Genomic DNA, 27,244 nt, shown 5'->3' with positions numbered 1-27,244 from the left:
AACACTGACACTCTTATTAAACACTTAAACTGAACTGATTCAACATTGATTTAAATCGAGCTGAATAATGAAACTATTGTCTAGGCCTGTTGCAATAATCAATATATCGACTTATCGCGCAATATATCTCAATAATTTTTGGTGACGCAATATATCGCCTATTATATTTACTTAAAAATTAATGTCACCATTTGCATTATTATGCTGTTACATTGATTATATATTCAGTGGCATAAAATGGTCTTTAAAATGACAATAATATCGCTTATCGCAATTATTTCTGGGGCAATATATCGCACAACAAAAAGTTGTTATCGTGACAGGCCTACTATTGTCTTCTGTAGAGATTCTTTATTGCTGAAGTTTAATCGGTTTCATCATTTTAAAACATTAACACTTAGTTTCATGTTTATTACTATAAAGCTGCTTTGAAACTGTCTGTACCGTAAGTATAAAATGCTATTAAAAAAAAAAAAAAGTTGACCGTGTACAAGGCCTAAAATTGCTATATGAGCAAACAATCAGAAGTTACACTGATATAAGTCTCACAAACCCCATTGACTGTAATTTCATATGTAGCAATGTAGGTTATCTGAATATGTCAGGAATACACATTACAAAAATAGCAGTACAGTTGTGAAGTATTTCAAGCACACCCAAGGACACGGCAGCTGCTGCGAGACCTTGACACTAAAGTCAGTGAGACATCAGAATGAATATCCAAGGACGGTCAGAGACAGGACACATTTTTCAGAGGACGCGATCTGTCGCTGATCCTGTATTCCTAATGTTATTCATCGTTCGATATGAATGCGAGTGCTGGTCAAGGTCTTCTGTCTAGAAAGGATACTGAAGGCTTCTGTAAAGGTCAGAGTTCAGGAATAAAGTAAATGAGAGTGACAAACACAAAAGGTCAGCTGATCCATCATCGACACGCCCCCTTCACAGCCACACCATAAGACACGCCCCTTCCACGAATATAATTAAAGGAACGGTCCAGGTTCATAAGTCAAGCTCTAGAGATAACGTGTGACATGCTATATATTTTATATCAGCTATTGTAGGTAAGGCAAAGTTTCTTGCTGTCATTTACTTAGTATCTTGATATACTAAAATTTAATAAATTTTATTGCCAAAAACTAGTTGTAAGGCAAGTTTAATTATATAGCACATTTAATACACTATGGTAATTCAAAGTGCTTTACATAAAAAGGATATAAAATAATCATAAAATAATTACAACAAATGCATTAGAAATAGAAATAAAGTATAATAAATACATATAATAAAATGATCAAAAATGTAATGTATTAAAACAATTAAGAATAAAACTGAAATAAAAAAATTATAAAACTATATAGACATTTAAAAAAATACTAAATGACAAAACAGAAAAAAACTAAAATGTTAACTAAAACTAAACTTAAAATGAAAACAAAATATAAAAACAAAAATTCAAGATACTAATAAAAACTACAATTGCATCTCAAACTAAAATAACAAAGTTCATCTGCCAAAATAAAAGCTCCACCACTAACAGTATGATCTAGGCAACATTACGGATTAAAAACACAATTTTTGTATAGATTTAATGAGTGCTTTAAGCATAAAATTGTTGGAAACCCCAAATGCTCATTTAAACACAAGCTTCTCACTGTAGCTTCTCACAATTGGCTACAGACAGTTTTCAGTCATTGCACCTAAAATATAAGATTAAAGCATCATTAGATGTGGTTTTGTTCAATACTTTGTGCTGAACGTCAGTCAGAGCTCAGGTGTCGTTCCATGAATCCCCTCGACCCAGTAAAATGACAAATAATGATGCAAACACACTGGAAATGCAGGACATGCTCTGAAAAGACAACTGATTCAGAAGCTGCACGCCTCCCACGAGAGGATGGACGGATCCGATAACAGGCCTCGTCTGTGTTCACATTCTCTGCCTCCACACTGAAGTCAACATCAAATCAAAACTGCCTCTATTTGCGTTCCTACATTCTAAAAAATGCTGGGTTGTTTCAACCCAATGTTGGGTCAAATATGGACTAACCCAACTGTTGGGTTAAAAAGCTAATTTAAAAATGTAACAGCTTTTTAACCCAACAGTTGGGTTAGTCCATATTTGACCCAACATTGGGTTGAAACAACCCAGCATTTTGAAACAACCGAGTGTAATAAAACCAGGAACATGTTTTGTGAATGGTATTTGTGCATGATATTCTAAAGGTGCACACTGTCATCATGATTTGTCATCAAAATGTAACAGTTGCTTCATTTTCTTTAGGCTGACATCATCTAGACTGCACAACATATTAGTTCATGTTAAGCAGCAGCCAAACAGCTATTCAGTCATTGTTTTAAGCAGCTGTTGTAGGTAATGCTGCCTTTTTAAAATCTTGCCACTAGTTAACAGTAATTTAATGCTGGTTAAAAATACTTTAATACACAGCAATACTAGCAAATTATGATGCAAAAGATAAAGAAAAAGAAGCAACATCATTGGGATATGTGAAGATGCTCTGAAGAATGAATGTGACCTTCTCCATGAGACTCCTCAAAAGTGTTAGAAAGAATGTGACAAAGAACTAGTTATTTGGATCTGTTTGGTATAAAAGCTTGGTTCGGCCATGGGATAAAAAAAGGTAATTGCACCTTTTTTTTTCCGTACAATTCTGACTTTAAATATATATATATATCTTGCAATTTAGACTTTTTTTTCTCAGAATTCTGAGTACAACTCTTTACATCTCGTAATTCTGTTTTTTTTTTTCACCACGGAATAAAACAAATGGTAACTACAACTTTTTATCTCACAATTCTGACTTTATATTTTGCAATTCTGACTTTTTTCTTGCAATTCTGACTTTAGGCCTATATTTTGCAATTCTGACTTTCTTCTCAGAATTCTGAGTATAACTGTTTACATCTTGTAATTCTGTTTTTTTTCTTTTTCTTTTCCACCACGGAATAAAAAACAAAAATGGTAACTGTAACTTTTTATCTCACAATTCTGACTTTATATCTCGCAATTCAGACTTTTTTTCTCAGAATTATGAGTTTACATCTCACAATTCTTTTTTTTTTTTTGCCACAGAATGAAAAATAAAAAAGGTAACACTTATCTCACAACTTAAATTTTTTAAACTTTTTCTTCACAATTGCAATTCTGACTTCATATCTTGCAATTCCGAATCATCTCACAAGAACTGCAAGAAAAAAAGTCAGAACTGTGAGATAAAAAGTCGCCATTCCCCTTTTTCATCCCATAGAGGAAACAAGCTTTCATAGTTTGGTTACGACACACACGACACAAATTTAATGAGAAACCAATCATCATCACCTGAAATTTTCCCAATATGGCTGTCACTCCAGTAAATAACTGAACTCTGTGTGTAAAGAATGAGATTAAACACTCAGAAGATAAGTGACAAGCGCATTTGGCCAGACACACACACACACTCAAAAAGCTCAGTGCCGTTTCATTCCCTCGTGCTGTTCAAAGTAGGGGTCGACCGATATGTGTTTTTCAAGGCCGATGCCGATACCGATTATTACAGTGATCAATAATCAAAAATTCTGATCAAAAATTAGCCTTCCTAATATGAGGTGAAGTGACTTACAGGGCATTTTCTTTTTACATTTGCAATGGCATCATTTTAAGCGGTGGGCGGAGACTGCTTTAGGCCACGGAGTGGTGAGTTCTGACAGGCTGCATCAGAGCCAAATAGCGCGTTTCAAAATTAAGTTATTTTATCGGCGAATCGGTTTTGAAAATGACCGATACCGATAATCATAAAAATGCTTAATATCGGTGCCGATAATCGGTCGACCCCTAGTTCAAAGCATTTCCACTCATCAAATGTGATGTTTCCAACCAAACAAAAATATAATGTCAGACATTTCAGCCGCATGGATGATAAAAAAGAGAGAAAGAGAGACAGCACAGCGAGGTATCATTAATATTCATAAATCTGCATTCTGATGCGACACAAATAAATAAATAATGCTGCCAGTCTTTTGATCTTTTCTGAAAAGTATTAGGCTGTGTGAATTTTACAATAATGAGATGAGCTCATAGTGTATAATGAGTGTGTGTGGGTGCACTAGGGTATCAGCAACTATCCTGTGTTATGATACAATACGCATAGAAACACTTATGCATCATAATGTCATAATTGGATCATGACTGGAACTGCACCAAAAATGTAAGCGAGCCTCAGAGCGACCACAATATTTTGCATAAAGGAAATGAGTGCTATTTTAGGATGGTTATGATTATATTTTTGCATTGTGAAATTATATTCATGACTTTTCCTCCTAAATTATAATTACTATAATGCAAAGAAAAAAAATTAATAGGTTAATTAATAGATAATATAATAAAATAAGCCATTAAATAAAATTTTACATTTTAAACAAATTAATAAAAAAAAAAAATCATCCAGTGATGAGACATTATCAGGATGCATATGCAATTATTTTTTATAATTTATAAATAAACTACATGTTTTTTTTCCCACAGAGTAATGAAAATGAGATTATAATATTGATCGTTTTGAAGGAAAACTTGCTTACTTTTTATAAAAATAAATGTCTGAAGTAGGTATTTCATTAAACATGATTGATATTTTTAGTATCACTAATTATTTCTGAATATTTAGAATTTTTTTAATTATTGTTTTATTTCATTTTAAATTGAGTTAAAGTTTTAGCAATTTAGTTTTTTTCATTTTTATTACTTTTTAATGTCAATATAGTTTTTATTTTATTATTAATTTTATTTCAGTTTTAGTTATTTTAGTTGAATTGCCTTTTCAAAAAAAAATTCTTATTTTATTTCAGTTAAAGTTTATTTTGATTCAAGCTATTTTTTTACGGTTTTAGTTTTAGTCAGCTATATCAACCCTGGTTCTTGACATGTCTAGTTCATCAGAATTCTCTTTGTTTTGCTCTGGATGTGTTTTTAAAGCGTTCTGGGAGGAGATATTTGGATTCCATTTCAATCCGATGGAAATGTTTCCTTTATTTGTCATCCAGTGCGTTCCCAAACGGGACAGCGATGGACTGGTCTGCAGTCAGAATCAGCTGACAGGCGTTCTTTCAAAGCACATCAGAGCGTCGGGTGTGATCGCTCGGGTCACGCTCACATCTGCTTTGACAGTTCGGCTCCCAAAGTCCCAAAAGCCCCTTTGAGGGGGATCAGAAACAGCGGTAACCGTGGTCCTTCGGGTTTGTGTGTGTTTGTGTGTGTGTGAGCGGCTGTGGATGCCACTGAGCTTTGATTGACACGACTCGCTGCCAGACTGAACACACTCACAGCAGCACACAGCTCTGATTGACAGCACAGCAGAACCAGAGAGTGAAAATAACACACACACATACCTGGATGAAAGCAGGGAGGCGTGAAGCATCGCTCCACTTTTCTCGCTACTGTCATGCTGTCAGAGAACTGGGTCAATGCAGTTCCTCAGTGCAGCAGAAAAGCAGCAGAAGAGCTTGACAAAAATTTTTTTTTTTAAAACACCACACAGACACAAACGTAACAATAAACCAGCCTACTTTCAGATATGAAACACCCACTTTCACCATCCAAAAAAATACATCAGTTTGAACGTAAAATAGGATGAGAACAGTGCTACATGTTGACTTAAGAGTAGGATTACCAGCTCCAAACCAGAGTACACTGGACAATTTGACATAAATAATAATAATAATACACACCTTATTGATGATGCGTGCTTTATGCAGGCAAGCAAATGATCCCGGACCATGAACGCAACGCGCTAAATGCTTACGCGTCTTCTTTATAATGGTTTTCTATGGGAAACTATTTAATATTAAACTTTGCGCATTGCGTTTATATTGTGAGTTCTTCTGCTTGCCTGTACAAAGTCTGCATCATCAATAAAGTGTATACTGAATTTGGCCTTTAAATATCACTGTCTTACTACATTACTACTTAATGCAAAACTCATAAAAATATCTGGCAGTCAGTGGAGGAAAGCCTTGTTTTGCCCTCCAGGTGGGCGTTCCTTTAAGGGTGTGACGTCACGTGAAAACTATCAATAGGTTTAACATTAGTTTAACTCAGGGGTTGGTAACCTTTTTTGACCAAAGAGACAATTTTGTATTTTTGGTTAATGCATTTTTCCAAAAGAGCCTATATATATTTAAGCCTATATATATAGCCTAATATTATATAAAATGATAAAATTATATACATTTTTTTTTTTCAATAACGTTTTACGTTATTCAGTAATGTTTCACAATAACGTTTTTGCCCCCATACCAGTACGTCATCTTATTTGTCAACAGTCAACTGTATGAAATGTATGATGCAGGGCAACAACTCCATAAAGTGCAGTTATGCCCCAAAATTCAAGATATTGGGGCAAAAATGCTCCTATATGAGTTTTGTCTCGTATTCATATCATATGATAAGCGATATCACACGAGCAGTGAGAGCAATATCACACGAATGCTGCTTTTCGTGTGAGTGCAAATGTGATTTTATACAACAGTTCAGTAAATAAGAAGTTAATATTGTGTTATATTTTAAACACAATATTGTCTGTTTTCGCTCAGTTTTGCCAACAAATATTACCTATAAAGCGACAGCAGAATTGTTGTGCGTCTGTGAGCAACACAGCGGTGTTTAGTTTCTGAATGAATCCGCGTTTTGAACAAATCGGATGAATCAATGATTCAAAGCCCATTCATAAAGTGAGCCGTTTACTGATTTCCTGAATGAATCAGCCGTTTGAACGAATCGAATCAAAGACTCAAAAACATTTACCGCCACCTGCTGGCAGTTTTAGTTTCTTATTTAGAGTATTACTTCATTTAAAAAAAGGTTGAAATCAAGTGAAAAAATAGATCACCCAAAAAAAATGTATTATGTCATCATTTACTCAAACCTGAATGACTTACTTTCTTTTGTGGAACATAAAAGAAGGTATTTTGAAGACTGTTGGTAACAAAGCTGTTTTCGTTACCAATGACTTCCATTGCATGAACGAAAATAAAAAAAGAGATGTTTCTCAAATTATCTTCTTTTATATTCCATATAACGGCCCATTCCATAGTTTATGTTGGGCCGTTGTAGCCTAAAATTGTGTAAAAAAAATTTTGTGTAAATTTTTTTTTATGTTGAATCAAATAAAATAGCCTATTTCTTTCTAAAGCTACTATTTGTAATGTCTACTTAATACTTTCTCATTTAACACAAAAATAGCATTAAATAATCTTTTGGGGGTATTTTCATAGCCAAATGTAATTTGCGATTAATTAGATGAATTAATCGACACATCATGTAATTAATTAGATTAAAAATTTTAATCGACTGACAGCCCTAATTTAAATAAAATATAATCAATATTAACGATGCCTAGCCTAACCATAACCCTACGAGATTGTCCTAAAACAGTTTTTTACTGTAAAATTATGGTAATTCATAGCTTCTACATCTAAAAACGTACAGAATTTTTTAGTAAATTTACATAAATCTTTTAACAGGTTTTTACTGTATTATTTTTTGTTCTGTGTTTTTTATATATTTACCAGTTTTTGTTAAGATTTAAGTTTTAGTTATTTTGGTACTTTAGTTTAAACGAAAATGAGTAATGTCATTTTACCGTTTTTCAACGTAAATTTTTTTTGCTTTTTTAAATGTCTATATAATTTTTATTAGGTTTCAGTTTTTTTGTTTTAATTTGAGTTATTTTTGTATTTCATCTTCATTCATAGTAATTCATTTTGTGAATGTTCATTGAATGTTTATGATTTTTCAGATATAGTGGCGTTTCTTAAAGTTATTTAACAGGTTTTTACTTTAGCATGTTTTACGGTCTTCTTCTGTAAAAATTAAACATTTTTAAGTTATACTTTTTCAAATGTAATTCATCACTTGTGAACACAAGAAATCAGCTAAATGTAATTTACAAAACTTAAACGTCACAATAAAAGAGACACAGGTTTAAAGACTGAGGCCAATTAGTTTTAGCTAAAAACCAGGACACAAGCCTCAAATATCCGTGTAACGGATCTCCTGTCATGTAACGTCCCACAGCACAGACCCAAAATAGCAAGAAACTGCCTATAATAATGTGAGCAGAAACTCAATACGACCTTAAACACGACTCATTACCAGCCACCGTCCTGTTCAGATGTCAAATGACATTGTCCTGAACTAAACTCAGCCTGATACACGAGAAAACGAATGAAGATGAAGATAACGGAGAAGGAAAGGACTATTTGATGGTTTTACAGTGGTTATTTGTTCTCTGGCTCTAAACTGAGCTGAAAACGCCCAACTGTCAAGATCACTCTAGGGCTCCTTGAAAGAAAACCTCTTTTTTGTCATGTCAGACTAAAGGAGCATCTACTAGTTTTGGAAAAGCTGAAATCAATCTTCTCCAAGAGCTCCAGCAGAGAAGCACAGTATGGAGGAGCAGAGAATCCGGATCGATATATAAAGTGGTCAGATCTCCTTCAAAACCCCCTCACACACACACACACACAGTCTCCCAGAGGTGTCTTACAACTCAGTGCTATTAATCAGATAACCTGATTGCTTATGTTCTCAAAGAGCTCTATCCATTCTGATATTATTGATCTTTTACGACAGCAAAATACACTAAAGGAGATTTGCCAGAATTACAGGTTATAACAGGCTTTTATCATTGCAAATAGCATTGTGTGTTTTTTAAATAAAAGATATGTGTGTACTAGGGTTGGGCGATGTCTACCAAATTGGCATCGGACGATGTCTGCAGTGAAAGGGAATGCGGCGGATTGCGGGGGGGGGAGGGGGAGGAATCGTGATGTCTGTCAGCCATCGGCGATGGATGACGGCATCGTCTATCGGCCCAACCCTAGTGTGTACTATGTGACTGAATAACATTGAACCGGTCAAGAACGTGCAGGTCATATTTTACTTCTAAAACTAAACAAAGAAATAAAGAATATTTTATATTTAAAAAATAAAGCCTATTTTTAGGACATCACATTAATGCAATACGGAAAAGAAAAAACTAAAAAATAGCATATTAACATCATAACCAGTGATATACTATTATAGTTTCTGTTAATATTCTGAATTAGATTTTTTATATTTTCTGTTTTTTTGTTGTTTAAATTTTAGTTTTGTGTGTGTGTGTGTGTGTGTGTGTGTGTACGTTTTGGTCTTTTTTATTAGTTTTTTTATAATATGTTTGTATAGATTTCATAACAGTTTTGTTTCAGTTTATTTACTTTTAGTTATTTTACTACTTTAACATACTAAAAATTGAGAAATATTGCATTGGCTACTAGCAGATTTTATATATATATATATATATATATATATATAAATTATAAAGTTGTTTATATTTCAGTTACAGTTTTTTATAATTTCAGTTTATTTTATTTCATGTAATTCTATTTTATGGTTTTAGTTTTAGTTAACAATAATAACCCTGATCACAACCACATGCTCATTAACATTACCACCCATATTTACATATACCTTTAGGACTTCTGTATTGGCTTTGAGAAACTTATTTGAATATGCATGTGCAAGCAATAGCATATACATCAGCATTATACAACATAAAAAATGAAAATATATTACTTTAAAAAATAAAAAAATATTTAAAAAAAATCTTAGGACCGAATTATTGTAAAAAAAAAATATATATATATATAATAAATTATTAAATTGTTAAAGAATATACAAACACACTTTAATGGTACAGCAGCAAAAACAGCCTGGATGAGGATGGAAAAGGATCATGAAGAACTAAAGTATGGCTGAGTTTGATGCAAGAAACCTTAAATAATCATATAAACAACAACAACAACAAAAAAACTCTACAAAAGTGTAGGATAAATGTGTTTTAAGTGTGACGCTGGAGGTCACAGTGGTGGAGGCTGCAGTGTGAGACGGGACTGTAGATGTCAGATCTGCTCTCAGTCAGAGATTTACTGTGCTAAAGTGTCACCTTGGCCACGCCGTGCAGACAGCGGGTGTTTGGCAATCTGACAGGTGCTGTGTGTGTCCACGTGTGAGAGTGTGTGTGTGTTTCATGCCTGGTCTGATCCTGCATACGTTTAACATTAGCAAATGCCCTACAAATCTGCACAGCCCTCGTCTACAGACAAATACTCAACAGACGACAACTGGCAGTGATGCATATTGCACACAAAAATAACATGTGCTGCTGAAAATCACTAGTTCCAATCTGATGGGTAGGGAGAGTTCCATGATGCGGAAAAAATTGCAGAATCCAGTCATTAAAAAAAAATGCTGTATAACGTGGAATGTCAGGGAATGTCAAATTTTGGATGAATAAGATGAATACCGAGATTCACTTCACAAACATTTCACTATTTCATTTGATAAAAACAATCATCAGATTGAACACACAGAAACTGACAGGTCTTCACTACAAACCTTCCAAATGAAAGTTCGGTTTAACTATATAAAGTTTCTAATTAACAAGTCGGTTTAACTAAATGAATTACTATTGTATAGTAGAATTCACTTCTCAAACAAATCAAATTATTAAAACTTGATTTTTTTAAGGAATATCATCTGTTGTGCAGCACTTTTTTGCCTTTTGATTTGTCATCTTAATTTGATTACATTTTAAAAGATTCATTAAATTGTTAATGTTTTTAATTCAATTGTTATGCCTTTATTTGATTACCACTGATTTTTTAAATAAATTTGTATTAAATCATCAATCCAGAAAACCTCAGAAAAAAACGTAGGGCCTAATTATTGTAAAAGTGTATAATAAATTATTAAATTGTTAAAGATTTAGGAATTGTATTGATTAGACATGCTTTTTAATTATTACAATTGAATTAAACCATTAAAATGGAATCCAGAAAAAAAAAACAGAAAGCACAGTTTGATAAAAAATAATAATAATAAAAACAGAAAATAGGAAAAAATGTAATGTATTTCATAGGGCCTTAACAATTAAATTTTTTATTAAACTTTTAATAAAATTAAAAAATTTTAGTTTCATGATTTGAATTAAGTAGATATGCTTTTCGATTACTAAAATCTAATTGAAATGAAATCCACAAAAATCGGATGGTCTCTTATTTATATATGAAGAGAGTCCTGAACTACCAGCACTGCGTCCTTGAATAACTCACTGAACTTCAAATTACTCTAGTGGTATTGTATCTGAAATAAGTGCACTCATTTTAGATCTGCTAAATGAACTACACCCTAATCAATTTGATAAGTGCTTTGTCTCCCATCCAAAAACTGATTCAGCCCATGACAGACGGGACACACAGCCAAAGATAACATCGTTAACAGCAGCCTTTTTTATGCAAAACGGATCCAGTGAAGAAATGTGAGAGGAATAAAACAGGATGCGAGGGATGGAGCAACAAAAGCAGAAATAGCAGACTCAGCATGTAATAAAGTGAGAGATTTAAAGGAGAAGACAGCAAACATGGAGAGGGGTATTTCTTCAGCGACCGCCCGTCTGTGCAGGAGGAAGATTAATAGTCTGAAGACAAAACAAAACACAGTGAGACAGAGTCCTGGAACGTATGTCCTGGAACGTAATATTAGATATTCTTACAACTTCATAACATCATATCAACCCTCTTAAAACAAGCTTTTAAATAACCAGCAAACTCCATTTCACTACAATAGATGAACTTGTTCATATTGTCAGAAGCATTCAAGAGCCACAATTAAATCTGCTAACATGACCTGCATCAATGATGTTTTTTTTTTTGTGATTTACAGTCATGCATTTAGCAAAGCGACTTGCATTGCATTCAAAATATATGCATTTCTATCAGTTCTTGCAGTTCCTGGCAAAAACTATGTGAATTCAGAAAGGATTCAAATCAGTGCGTATTTCAAGTTCAGTCCTACAATATCAGTATTGATCCGCCTGTTCAACAAAAAGTGATTTGAGCATGAAACAGAACTGAATCTTCATTCCTACGGAGATTAAATACTGAAACGAATAATATAATAGTCAACGAGTCAATGCCCACAATGAATCAACCTTTGATTGAATCATAATTAGGATAGTTTTTTTTCCCAAGTGAATCTGCTCGGAATTTCAGTGCAGATTAAATGCAGCCTGTTCTAAAACACAATGTTTTCTTCAATTTGTTTATACATTTAACATTTCTGTGCCTATATGTTAAGCAGAATGCATGACAAAGCAGATAGTAGCCAGGTGGTCGAGCTCCAAAAATGACAGAAAAGATGTAAAACCACCATAAAAGTTTCTCATGCAGCTGTTGACTATACTCATGGTCTTCTAATGTCATGCAACAGTGTTGTGCAAAGAACAGGGCCAAATGCATGCTTTTGCTGAAAACATTTCTTTTTTGTTGAAATCTGATGCCTTTAAAACATGCTACCTGGTCTCGTGGCATAAATGTACCTAGGCGCACTTTTTAGCGAGACGCGAAATACATACCAATAAGTACATATCACTGCAGTTTCCAAAATAAATGAACACTAGAGGCAGTAAAACTCTGACACCGTACCTGAAGCAACGTAATAAAAACACAGCAATACGTACCTATTTCAACGTAATAAAAACGTGCCAGGGTTCACGAATTGAACCAGTGTTTTAGCGCCATTTCTCTTGAAACTGCGACGAAACGTGCAGTAAGGTACGTAAATACGGTGCTGCACAAAAAGTGCACAGAGGTACGTATTTTTATGAGACCAGGTTGAAAACATGTATTCAAAAACACAACAGAAGGACAATAGACACATTGGTTCTGATGTCTGTTATGAATGTGCAGAAAAATGCAACATGAAGACTTAAATCATGAACATGCAAATTATCCAGGAGAAATTAATATAGGATAAAAATGTCTGAACTTATTTATTTGCATACAGTCAGAACATGCACATAAACTTCAGTGGCTCACAGACAAACCTAACATTATGTTGCTTTAGAAGACATTTTAATCGGACTGTTGGTCTTTTTTGGAGCTTGAAATGACACTGCAACAAAGCAACATGTACATGCTAATCACAAACTGCTAAACATCTAAAAATCAGCAGGGATGAGTAAATGAAGACAGAATTATCTATTCAACTCACTGCAAATGAACACAAAAAAACCCACAAATTCACCTCACTGAGGTCTGTATCGGAGGAGCAAACAATAACCATCAAGAAACTAGTGGTGTTCGGTAAGAAGTGAACTAACATTTGAAGGAAACTCCTACAGAGAAAACGCCACCAAATTAGTACGTACACAAGAGAATAACAAAGAACACAGCATCAAATAGCTGGTGTAGATCCAAACTGGACTGAGACTAGATGAAAATTTGGACGTCCTCTGAAAGGCCTTTTAAATACCAGACAGTGTCTGAACTGTGTCTGCCCCCACGCAGGGCTGGAGAGCTTGTCACGAATCGGTCAGGACGATATAAGGGCACTACACCACATCCCTGCCACCAATTCAATCATGCATGAGCCAAAATCCATCTTTATATTCATCCATCCATCCATCCCAGCTTCCCATGGGAGCACCTCTAACAGAGCTCACCCTCCTCCCTCTCAGGGACCCAATCTTCCTCTCAACCCTCGTTTCAATTTCTGGCCCTGGAGCTCCAGCCTTTAGAATTCGTAGCCCTTTAAAGGAATAGTTCAACCAAAATTCATTTACTCACTGTCATGCTGTCAGAACACAAAAAACATGATGAATGACATTGCAAATCGATCACATCTGTCAAACTTCAAATGGCACAAAAAGGGTGATAAAAGTAATGCATATGACTTGGACTACTTTTATGATTTTTATTTACTGTATGGTTTGTATTTGAAAAGACGTGAGGGTGAGTAAATGAGAAAAAAATTGGTGAACTATTTCTTTAATTGGAAACATTTACTAATTTTTCAACGCACAGGAAAACACTAAGCTTCCAGACTTTTGAGAACTTGAACAAAAAACACAGCACAACCAAGCTCTATTCGCTAACAAAGAACAGAGAAAGTGTCTGGTTGTGTTAGTGCACTGATTTTTCACTTAACCAGTGACTGGTTTTGAAGGAATAGTTTAGCCAAAAATGAAAATTTGCTGAAAAAATCCTCACCCTCAGGCCAGCTGAGATTTAGATGACATTGTTTCTTCATCAGATTTGGAGAAATGTAGCATTCCATCACTTCCATCACAGTGGATCCTCTGCAGTGAATGGGTGCCGTCAGAATGAGAGTCCAAACAGCTGATAAAAACATCACAATAATCCAAAGTAATCCACACCACTCCAGTCCATCAGTTAACATCTTGTGAAGCCAAAAGCTGCATGTTTGTAAGAAACAAGTCAAATCAAATCCACCATTCATTGCAGTGGATCCATTGGTGAGCAAGTGATGTGATGCTACATTTCTCCAAATCTGGTGAAGAAACAAACTCATCTACATCTTGGATGACCTGAGGGTGAGGACATTTTCAGCAAATTTTCATTTCTGGACGAACTATTCCTTTAACTGCAAAAAGATGCAAAGAGCTAATAAATCTTGCATCTTGCAATAAATTTGCATAAAAATGCAAATAAATCTTGACCTCAATGAATCTTGAGGTGCATTGCTGGACATGAAACAGTCAGACTCTTCAAAGTTTTGGAGCAGAAACCTCATGCACTGACCTGCACAGTCATGCATCCACACGTACAGCTTAGAGACATTATTCTGAACCTAAAGAGATGTTTAAATATTCAATGCACACTTGACCAACTGCGATGCAAACACAAAAGACACCAATGCAGAGACTGTGAGCATGTTCACAACAATCGGTATGACTTAAGCTGAATAACAATAACCCTGTCTGTGCATACATATATTTTTAAACAAAAAAAAAACTGTAGCCTCCCAGGCTACTCAATTTAAAGTAGTTAAACAACAGTCAAGTTAATCTTTAGAAAGTAGCAATATGGGGGAAATATCTTAAAAATATGTGATAAATAGGTAACACTTTAGATAAAGCCTTTATATATATATATATTGCATTATAGAAGTAGTTTCAATGCATTACTTATGCCTTGTAATGCACCTTATAATGCATTTTATGAGCTCATGAATAATTGTATTCAATTTATAATACTAATCTATTCAGTGTTACACTTTTGGAAATGAAAAAGTATTAAAACACCTTCAAATATTACTATGCATTTTAACTTTGGTTACAATTATTTATTAAAAGATATAATGCATTAACAATTTAATTCATTATAAAGGCTTTAAGTGCTACCATATATATTTGAGACACTAGCATTTAAATATTTTACTAATAAAAACCCAGTGTGAATCATTTTTTAACTGAATTGGTGCATGAATCATCCTAATGAACAAATGCAATAAGATTAATCATTTAATTATTCAGCTCGCTGAATACAGTGCAAAATACCATGTGACAAAAAAGTCAGTGATGCAATGTTTTGTCGTGCTATGCTGCTACTTGTGGCTCATTACTGGAAAAACAATATAATACCTACTTTCATTCTATTAAAAGAGTCCAGTTAAGCACTACTACATTAACTAGTTGCTGCCCTATGTGAGAAAAGAGCACACGTGTGCAGGTCAAGGTTACTTAAGCCACGCCTTCACACCTTCAGAATGATCACTGAGGTCAGTAACAGGAACAAGACAATCTGCAGCTCTGCTATTGATTTTCAATGAGGCCGCATTAAGTGAATCCTGCGCTGTCCCACATTGAGCAGCAGCGGTGAATATGGGTTGAGGTCACTCACTGCGTCTGAATTTAGCTGCTGTCAAACACATTGCAGATAAGATGCATGCATCAAACCGACAGTTCAGTAAACACTTACTATTCTGCATGTGTTTGGGATTCACACAATTGATTTCTGGATGTGTTCTGATTCGACTAGACCTTGAACTCTGACACTGAACAGCAAATGAATACAGGAACAATCGGGTGAAATACTACAGGGATTTTCACACATGGGTTAACCCTGAATAATGGAAAGATTTAACCCTGGGTCAAGCCACATTTTACATGTTAAAAGTGGGTTCGCACTGCTTTTAACCCTTGAAAAAGTGTGAAACAATGCCGCACTACAGAGAGTTCCAGAACAGTCAACCAATCATTTACTGCATAGATGCTTTCCTCATTAAATATTCATGAGCTCAGTACAGAAACTTTCACACAGTGGATTTAGTTTCAGCTTTTGGTTAAAAATGCATGCAAACCATTAAAAGGACTCACACAGACACAATTTCAGATCTGAATTGTGACATTTCCACATAAACACATATTGCATAATCAATGCACATTATACTTGCACAATTACTTATTAACATCATACATATGCAATGTCAAGAACGTCAGCTCAGGGTTTACAGATGCACAATGTGAAATCTCAAACCTAAATACATAAGATTAATTGCTAATAAAGGATAAAAGTATTAACAGAGTGAAATATGGAACAAGGTAATGCAATACTACATTAATCAAGGGTTAAAATTACTGAATGGTTTAAAAATGAATAGATATAATATCAAATGGATCCAACTGGTTGTACAATAGAAAGACTATAAGAGGCCCTAAAAATCTGCACACAGAAACCATATTTTCGACCAGCAAAACGCACCTTTCCGAAGCCTCCCGCCTCACATCCGTTAAGCCCTTCGTAGAGAGAATGATGCCGTTTGCACAGAACGGCTGGCGGCACCGTCATGCAGCCGTTTCCATTAGTCGTGGTAGAGGATCCCAGGTTCATCCCGCTCAATGCATCTGACGCTAACGCTCGCTCCTCTGGCTTCGCTCTGTCGGGATGCCCGGGTCCAGCCGGAGACTCGGGTTCACCGCTACTCATCTCCAGCGTGGGTGAACCGTGCTGAGGTGGTTCGGGGGGATCTGGCCTAGTACATAAGTCGTGCATTACTCTGTTTATGAGTGCAAAGACAGGTTTCAAGGATGTCTTGAGAAGGGTATGTTCGCAACTAAAGACATGGAGGAAAAACAACACTTTTTTTAATCTTCCGCGTCATCTACAGTCAAAAGCGCTTCTGATCCAGCTTGTAAATGCACAGTAATAACACGCTTATCAATGACCCAAAACAATTCATTAATGCAAGTGAAAATGCAAAAAAGCAGCACAGCTGTAGCAAATTCTTAAAGAGACATTACCAAGCTCAAGTACATCGCTCTCAAAATAACTCCCCCATTATATAAAACGCAGAAATGTCAATGTTTTGTAAAAAAATGCATTTCCAGTACAAAATTAAATCCTAGATTGAGAGACGAAGCTCTGATGATGTTTAGTCCCAGCGTGTTGCCGTCATCCATATATTGCTCGACCTCCTCCTGCTGTTGATACAAAAGACTCAAAGACTGAGAAAAAGAGACAACCGGTTTGTATAAAGACCAGTTTGAAGCCAACGCAGGAGGTGACGTCTTATTTTCTAACAGGTCTCTTAATTTCCTCTCTCACCACGGACTGGATTTGCACTCGGCTCATTGCTCCGTCCTCTCATCCTTATCATCTCCTCAGCTCGGATGTGCCAGTTCATGAAGTAGCGATCCTGGTTTTCAGTGATGCTTCAGCGGTCACGCTGGCTCTCGGTGCTCTGCCTAAATGTGTGTTTGGTAAGATAACAACATTAAGATGAAGAGGAGGAGACCTTGTGGCTGAGCGAGCGAGCGATGCATTTAGTAATCTTAGTTAATGGTAATTTCAACAATTACTTATACATTATTAAAATCCAAAGTTGTTAATATTAGTCAATGGACCTGAACAATAAACAGTTTTTTTTTATTTTTTATAAACTAATGTTATCATCAAAGATGAATAAATACTGTAACAAATGTACTGCTTATTGTTAGTTAATGTTAGGTAATACATTAACCAATGACAACTAATGGGATTTAATAAAAACTATAATAGCAATAGCAAATAATAATAATTGCGAATAATACATGCACCAATATAGGTGCACCATTCAGTTTTATTATAGTTAACTAAAACTAAAATTAAAACCATTAAAACACATTTAAGTTGAAATAAAATAAATATTAACTGAAATAATAGTCAAACCAAAAATTATTCAGACACCAGATATAATTTTTGATATTGTTTTTAATAGTGGGTGCAGGACACTATAGTTCATTTATGTCAGTGAGGATAGCAAAATGAAGTAAACTGTGACATATTATACCCAAAAATTCTTCATACAGACCAAACATAAAACATTTTTCTCACTTCAACTGGTTGCCAAGACAACATTTATTTTAATTTAGTTTAACTAAAACGGAAATAAAAGCTATATAGCCATGTATAAAAAAACAAAAACAACTAGAAGTGACACAAAACAAAATAGTAAAACTTATATTTAATTAAATTATATTTAACTAAAATGAAAACAGAAAATCTAAAAAATAAGAACCGATTCAAAATATTAATAAAAACTATAATTATAATTACGGAAGTCGTGTAATTTGATGACAGACAGACAAATACATACAGAAGCAGATAAAGCGCAGTGAAAACCCCAGCGGTTTTAAATCTAATTATCCTGCAATGCTATCCACCTCTGTGGAGTTCAACTGGCTCGCTCTCATAAGGAAAAACGCTGCGCTAATTGCCTCTCCACTGAGCAAACACACACAGAGATAGAGTGTAACCCTCGCAGGGAGGAGAACCCAACTCAGGCCGATGAAAACCCCCTGTGCGTGTGTCTATGAGGTAAAACACGCGCTCCATTAACATCTCATTAGACGTCAGGTCTTCACTCAAAGAGACACAATTTCATGGGGTGGTTGCGGCGCTCATGGCTGCCTCATCAATTACTACGGGTTTATATTCAGATGGATTTTACTGCTCGGGAGGTACATCTCATGCAATGAAAAAATATTGAGGGAATTCATTAGACGTCCCAACTGATCGCAATTTCTTTTAAGTTTTTGAAACAGTTTTCCTAATTGGACGTTCAGGCGCAGAACAGCATGAAGGATGGACTCGTCCTAATTTAGATCTTCAATGCAAAACCAAGAGCAAAAGCACAGGCAGCAGAGGTTTTGCTTTTCTTTCCAATATATAAATGAAATTTATCATCAGTGTCTTGGCTTAAGCGGGGAGGAAAATGAGATCAGCAGTGAATGTTTGCCAAATAGTCTAAATAAGCTGACTCGTGTACCATACAGAGAGATAAAGATATATGGACATATAATACATCCAACTTTTCCCACATAATTACAGTGCACTCACTTAAGGCAGTATACTATATAGCAAATCTCAACTGCTTGATTGCCTGTGCCTTCACATAATGTATATTATCCCCCAGCTCTAATCTGATAAATGTGACTATAAGGCATGAAGGTATTGGGATTTTATAAACATTGACACCATTATCTTCTGTAAATCTGCTTTGAAAAAAATGTGTATTGTGAAAAGCCTTTTACAAATAAATTTGACAACTTTTTGGTGGTATGGACATACATACAACAAAATAATGAACAAATTTAACTCTTGGAGAGACCAATGAATGTGATGTGGTGAGAAGAGAAGAGAGGAGAGAAAGGAAAAATGAAAATACTGTATTGCATTTGAAGCAAAATATTAAATATGAGTAAAATAAAATAAAAATGTAAAAGTATATAACAATTTAAAATAAATAAAATGAAAAATAAAATGAAATAAAATAAATAATAAAAACGAGATTACACCAGTGTTACTTTAGTATAATTGAGATTAGGGGTGTGCGATATATATCGTCTGCGATAATATCGTAATTGTTGTTTTAACGATGTGCGATTTGACATTATCGAATATTTTGCAAAAACCATTCAAAACATCCCTACAGAGCGCACGCATACATTACGTGAACTCTAGACTATATGAACTGACCACCACACAGAATATGAAGAATATTAAAAACATTAGGAGTCAGCTGTCTTCGGCAGTCCTTAAGGTACCAGCACAATAACACACTCAGCAAAATATCGTCTAATTATCATTATCGATAAAATCCCATAAAATATCGAGATATAATTTTTTGTCAATATCGCACACCCCTAATTGAGATACTACTATAGTTTTTATTAATATATTTTGGATTGGTTTTTATTTTTAGATTTTCTGTTTTCATTTTAATTTAAGTAAAAGTTTTAGTAATTTTTTTGTATGTTTTTGACATTTTTATTGGCTTTTATTTTTTATGTCTATAAGGTTTTTATTCATGTTTAGCTCAGTGTGTGTGTGTGTGTGTGTGTGTGTGTGTTCATACACAATTTTTTCTTGATCCTTAAAACTTTACTTCAAAGACCCAATGTTACACTGGGGAGAAAAAGATGAGAAAGAATGAGGCAAAAACAGAGTAAGATCTCATGAGCCAGTGATGATTCCATGAAACCAATTCATGAAATCAAAAACTACACAACACAAACTCACAAAAGAGACATGAAGTTCAGAAGCAGGTCTTCCAGACACACAGTGGCTTTATTTTCTCCAGCATGAAAAAGCTCGAGACACATGAATGCTCTATCGGGTCTTTGTCATGTTGTGAACGTGCGTCTGCCGCTGTCACACTGCTGTTTGAGTTGATCTCAAGCTAATATCAATAATTCAGATCTGCTCTGTGTAACCTCGCACCAGTTTTTGGGAGGGAATGGAGGGGGTGACCCAGTTATGCCAAAAACAGACCCCAGCGACTCTATTAGCTCAGAATAAAACATAAGCAACACACTACCTCAAAACAATAATCTCTGTCACGACATTTCATTGACAACCAAAATGCATGTGGTTGGAAGTAGGGGTGGGCGATACTGACCAAAAGTATTGATAACAATATTTAAAAATATTTAAAAGTAATCTATTCATGAATATTTTATCAAATGTATTTTGTGTCAAAGAGATCTGTGAAGGACAAAGGAAAAACATATCTGAATCTAACACAAACTACATAAATTAATACTTTTATTCATCAAGGATGCATGAAATTGATCAAAAGTGACAGTGAAGACATTTATAATGTTACAAAAGATTTCTATTTCAAATAAATGCTGCTCTTTTGAACTTTCAAAGAATCTTGAAAAATAAAATGAATCATCGTTTCCACAAAAATATGATTTTTTGACATTGACACTGTTTTCAACATTGATAATAATCATAATTGTTTCTCGAGCAGCAAATCAGCATATTAGAATGATTTCTGAAGGATCATGTGACATTGAAGACTGGAGTCATGATGCTGAAAATTCAGCTTTGAATCGCAGGAATAAATGACATTTTACAATATATTCAAATGGAAAACAGTTATTTCAAACTGTAATAATTTTTCACAATTTTACTGTTTTCACTGTATTTTAATCAAAGTATTGCAGCCTTAGTGAGCAGAAAAGACTTCTTTCCAAAATATTTAAAAAATCTTACCAAACATTTGAACAGTAGTGTATATTTCTTATAATAAACACACACACACACACACCACATGTCAATGGCTTCTTATATCCCAACAGCTGCACTACATACCTAAAATACCATAGTATATTCAAAGCTATTTAAAGTCTTTCTTAAACAGATCAGATTATAACATAATCTGTTTGTGTCATAAGATTTTAATCACGCTGCGGTTTCAAAACAAATATGTGTACATACACAAGATGCTAAATGCAAGAACACAATGCTAAACTGACACAAATCACATATGAATTGTTATTTGTTTTGATCTGGTCATTCACACTGAGATTCGTAGCACCAAAATACATAGCTTATGTGTAATATCACACCACTACTTTTAATAGAAGCGGAATACAGTATGCATACTTATGCACAATTGCATATTGAAAATATTACAGCATGCACAATTAAATATATGCATGCATATTTTATGAAAATATTAAATATTCAAATGAGCTACTGCATTCGCTAAACCTGACCTTTCATTTTCATGAACCAGATGTGATATTAGACCTTATGACAATAATTTGATTGCTGTTTTCCCACAAAATGGATAAAATTCCTAAATTAAATGCTGAATTAAACATGCAATGTTGTGAGGACAAGTGACAAACATGAAGCATACTACTGTTTCAAATGTTTATCATTGCTTATTGCATGCTACTTCACATGCTATTTCTCTAAATAGTAGGCAGTATACAATTAGAGACATTAGTGACCAAAAATGATCTAATTAACCATCAACTGTCTCCTGTAATGTGATTCACTTGTGTGGCTGCGTCCTTCAGTTTCTCTGACAGACATGCCATTAATGGTTTCAAATTAAATGACTATAAACTTCCAACTCATTTAAACAGTCGTTCAGTCGATCGCTCACTCCCACACACACAGACATGAATATACACATTATCCTAATGAATTCATTAGTAGCTGATTATGTTTACTGCAAGAAACACTGAAGCACTAAAATGAAGTCGCCCACATATTAAAAACAGAAATTAGTGGTCAGATCTGTGCAAAGCCTTGTCATAAAGCTTAAAAACAAAAGCTCTCAAGCAAGACCTCAGAGCGATAACACAAAGCTTTTCTGACCTCAGTTTTCATGCAGATATCTAGCCTAAGTCATTATTGTTTCACCTCACTGGAGCCACTGCAGTTTGCTTCCAGGTCAGAAAGGTCAGTGGACAACATGGTTAACATGGATTTGCACTTCCTACAAAGCTCAGGAACCAGCATCCTTCAGAGGACATCAGATATTTATTTAACACCGAAAGCTTTACAGGCCAAACTCTTACCAACAATAATTCATAAACTGATGCACTACAGTAGGTATGGAAGCACTTTTCCGCCATGTGATAAAAAATAGAAAATTGTAATTGCTACTTCTCACAACTTTTTTTTACTTTTTTCCCAGCAGGGGCGTCATGCACTCATGATTTTTGAGGGGGCACGAGTGCGGGTGGGTGGGCTCAACAGAATCGTCTATGATTGGTTATAATGCAGTGCTGTACAAATGCGTCTGTCTCTGGCTCAGGGCCAGCCAGCGAACGCAGATTTGAATTTAGCAGCTGATGATGTGCCGCGAGGACGATTTAATCACGCTGGTGTGATTGTATCAAATATAAAAAAATATATTATTCTGCTATTTTTTGTCTTTTGGAAGCTGCATTCAAAAATCCACTTGGCTCAGAAATCTGTATTTCACTTCTTGCAAAATCTGTATTTTAATCCCAGTATTGCAAAGTTATATCTCACAATTCTGACTTTATATGTCACATATCTGGCTTTATATCTCACAATTCTGACATTTTATCTTGCATTTCTGAGTTTATATCCCACAATTCTGAGTTTATATCTCGCAAATCTGAGTTTATGACTTACAATTCAGAAAAAAAAGACAGAAATGTGAGATATAAACTCTGAAAAATGTCTGAATTGTGAGAAAGTCGCAATTACGTTTTTTATTATCTTTTATCCTATGGAAACAATCTTCCATAAGTAAGGGTTCTCAACTTTATTTATGATCCCACCTCAATATTTCTCTAAATTACCACAACTTCATTTTTAACAAATATTTAAAGCAAAAACATTCGAACTAAAAAGCTTTAAAAACATTCAAACTGAAAATTAAAAACGTTGACTTGTCAACTAAGTGAAATTAAATAAGTAAATAAAATAAATTAAAAGTAAATAAATAAAACTGAAATAAAAATAAATGAAAGCTAATTAGAAATATTACATAAAACTAATAAAATTGACTAAATTAGTAAAACTTTAATTGAAAATAGAAACTAAAATTAATTCAAAATATTAATCAAATGATACTAAAACACTGAAATTGCCCACAAACTGTATATTTTTACACAATAATTACACTTTTGTTTATTAGAGCTATTGTCTCAAGGACTGTCAGGTTAACAGATGTCTTTCTGATTCGTATGACTGTGCATTTGCAATCAGATATCAAATCTCTAGACCTGAAATGTGCACATAATCATCATTATATAAGATGAAAACAAATAAATTGAGCTAAATCACTGTTAGTAAAGCCTGTGAGTAAGGTAATCAAGCCAACTGAGAATTAGATGCAGAAAGAATTTAAGCTTTCAATGAACCAAGTTCCCATAATCTAGAGTTTAAACATCATAAGAGCCATTGCAAAACTGTTCAGTGCATAAACACTACGCCAATGTACAAAGGTTCAACTTTTAGCCACTATCCGTTTCTCTCCAAGCACAGGGCACAAAAAACATCACTTCTGAGGACTGAACAACACAGTTTAGTCTGCGGTTTCACAGTGGCAGTAGACGGTTATTCTCTGTACTTCTGAATTATTCATTGCACCAGCGGACCACATTCACTCACTCTCTCCTCATGGTTTGCATTAGACAATAAAACTAGTTTTTGTTTTTTTTACATATTCTGAAGACTCTAAAATTCAGTGTGAACTTTAAAACAATGTGCATGAGCAAAAGCAATAGTGATGCATGCCTTAGCAAAGAAACTACTAATGAAAACAATATCTGTGTCACAAAAATTAATTTTTCTTCCTCTACTAAAATCAATGGAGAAAGCAATATTACAGATAATGGACGCAATGGTTTGACGTTAAAAATATCCTAAAGATGGATTTGTTTTTTACAAACACACAGCTTTTGGCTTCTCAAGATGTTAACTGATGGACTGGAGTGGTGTGGATTACTTGTGGATTATTGTGATGTTTTTATCAGCTGTTTGGACTCTCATTCTGACGGCACCCATTCACTGCAGAGGATCCATTGCTGAGCAAAGGATGCAATGCTACATTTCTCCAAATCTGATGAAGAAGCAAACTCACCTACATCTTGGATGGCCTGAGGGTGAGGACATTTTCAGCTAATTTTCATTTTTGGGTGAACTATTTCTTTAAAGACCAAGGGGAATGTTAAAGAATCTGGTAACTAAAAAGTAGCATGTTGGCAGAAATGCAGTAAAGTTGACGTGACTGTTTAGGGAACACTTCCTGACTGATTACGTTCAATGTCACAATCGATCACATCTAAAGAAAGTGAAAGACTCAGCAGCTCTGCCAAAATGTGCCAAGTGATTCTTTTTAAGAGGTGCCTTTATACGCTGAATCTAATTCCAGATTCTGCAAGCAAGATCCAAACTGCATCAATTAAGGCTTATTTTGTTTGCAGGACGTGCAAGCTGATAAAAATCTGTGGAAGGACACAACCATACAAGCTCTGATAAACTAACTCACTTGCACACAAACAATTTGTGGTTCAAAAATACAAAATACACTAGCATTCAAACATTTGGAGTCAGTAATATTTTAAAAAAAATATTCAGAAAAGATGCATTAAATTGATTAAAAGTGAGATTTGTAGATTTATTTTTCAAAAAAATGCTGTTTTTTTTACTTTCTATTCAAAGAATTAAAAAATATATATATACATATATAATGCTTTTTACAAAAAAGTATGAAGCAACAACTGTCTTCAACATTGATAATAATCAGAAATGTTTCTTGAGCAGCAAATCAGCATATTAGAATGTTTTCTGAAGATCATGTGACACTGAAGACTCCAGTAATGATGCTGAAAATTCAGCTTTGATCACAGAAATAAATTATATTCTAAAATATATTCAAACCGACAATGGTTACTTACATTTTTTAATAATATTTTACAATATTACTGATTTTACTCTATATTAGGTCAAATAAATGGAGCCTTGGTGAGCAGGAGAGGCTTATTTGAACTTACCAACCTCAAACTTTTAAATGGTAGAGAGAAAATGTATGTGTATGTGTGTGTGTGTGTGTGTGTGTGTATATATATATATATATATATATGCAAATATGGAAACAAAGATGTTTTGTCTATCATTGAGTGTTAAATGTTATAAATATAAGGACTTGTGAATGTATGTGGGCCATGTATACCTGTCATCTTGCAAAATGACTTCCCAGGGTATTTGGATTCTGTTTTCTTTGCTTGTCTTTTGGATCCAAATTAAAGAATAAAGTGTGTGTGTGTGTGTGTGTATAAAACCAAACCAAAACAATAACGAGCATATTTAGTTTTCAGGAATTGCAATAATTGGATTATCCAACTTAGCTGGATAAATTTCAAGCTTGGTTAATTGAACAAAACCCATGTTTATCCTGGAACTAAGCAAGTGAACCCAGAAAAATCTACACAAGTATGCAAACACACGCAAATACTGTCTTTTCAATCCCTGACCTAAATTAATTGATCTGCGTTATGACAGCAGGTGAAAAAGAAACCATCTTTGCGTTGTGCAACAAATTATGGCCCATTTCTGAACACTATGCATTAGGGCTGCACGATTAATCGAACGTGATTAATCGCGATTGTCATGCACATTTTGTCAGTAAAGCCGGTTCTGTGATTAGTAGTAAATCTCCATCACCTGCTTTCAGGTGGAGCAGCATTTACTACACAGAGCCGTAGTTCTCTGACAAGCTACGCAAAATCGCGTTCATAATCGCAGACGATATAATCGTAGGATTATGAAATCGACGAAATCTTTCGCAATAGGGGTGGAACGGTTCGCGGAAAAAAATCTAACCGTACGGTTCTCCACACACGGTTCGGCACGCGCTAGGACCGCGGTTCAACTTAAATCTGACAACGCATCTGTAATATGGTTTGCTATAAATAACACGTAAAACAAACAGGGTTCGGCTAATGTATGTTTCTGTTGATGGATGTGCATTCTGGCTTCCCAATACATTACAACAACAGCGATGAAAAAAAAAAAAAACGTGGACAAACCATTCACTCTTGTTCAATGCGAATGCCGTATGCTGGAATATGAGCAGTCATTTATTCCATCATCACCCGGGTGCTGATAGCGAGCGCGCATAGGTGAGATCTGAACAGCACACGTTGATATCTGTGTTTAAGCTAAACTCATTTATTAAGCCTTGCCAGTTAAAACATTTAAGAGCCAGAGGACGCGAGCTCATGTCAAAATGCCCGTCTTGGTAAGTATCCTATAGCAGACATAGCCGGCTGAATGTACAGTGTCTTAAAGTGACAGCACTTTCTTAATATGTGCTTGTAGTTAGATAGATTATTCTTATTTTCTTCATTTTTATTTGACAGTATAGTTTTTCCCTAAACATAGCACATACCGAACCGTACCGAAATGTGACTCTAAAACCGTAATACAAACCGAACCGTGAGTAAGTTGAACCGTTCCACCCCTAGTTTGCGATAATGAAAGCTGTTTGCGTTTCCTCTCAGTTAACTACGGCTCTGTGAAGTAAATGCTGCTCCATCTGAGAGCATGTGAAAATACCACATTTAATAACATGTTTTTACTA

The 27,244-nt window shown here is 34.6% G+C and overlaps 1 protein-coding gene across 1 annotated transcript in view; it reads right to left on the bottom strand.

Moving 5' to 3' along the window:
- Window positions 1-27,244, bottom strand: part of LOC107725093 (peripheral-type benzodiazepine receptor-associated protein 1-like) — a 117,346-nt gene that overhangs the window by 85,736 nt on the left and 4,366 nt on the right. The window lies entirely within an intron of this gene.

Source organism: Sinocyclocheilus rhinocerous, unplaced genomic scaffold (genome assembly GCF_001515625.1).
Source record: "Sinocyclocheilus rhinocerous isolate Xijiao unplaced genomic scaffold, SAMN03320098_v1.1 scaffold1295, whole genome shotgun sequence".
Taxonomy (NCBI): domain Eukaryota; kingdom Metazoa; phylum Chordata; class Actinopteri; order Cypriniformes; family Cyprinidae; genus Sinocyclocheilus; species Sinocyclocheilus rhinocerous.
Note: the sequence above shows the minus strand (reverse complement) of the source record. Positions and strands in the feature narration are given on the sequence as shown.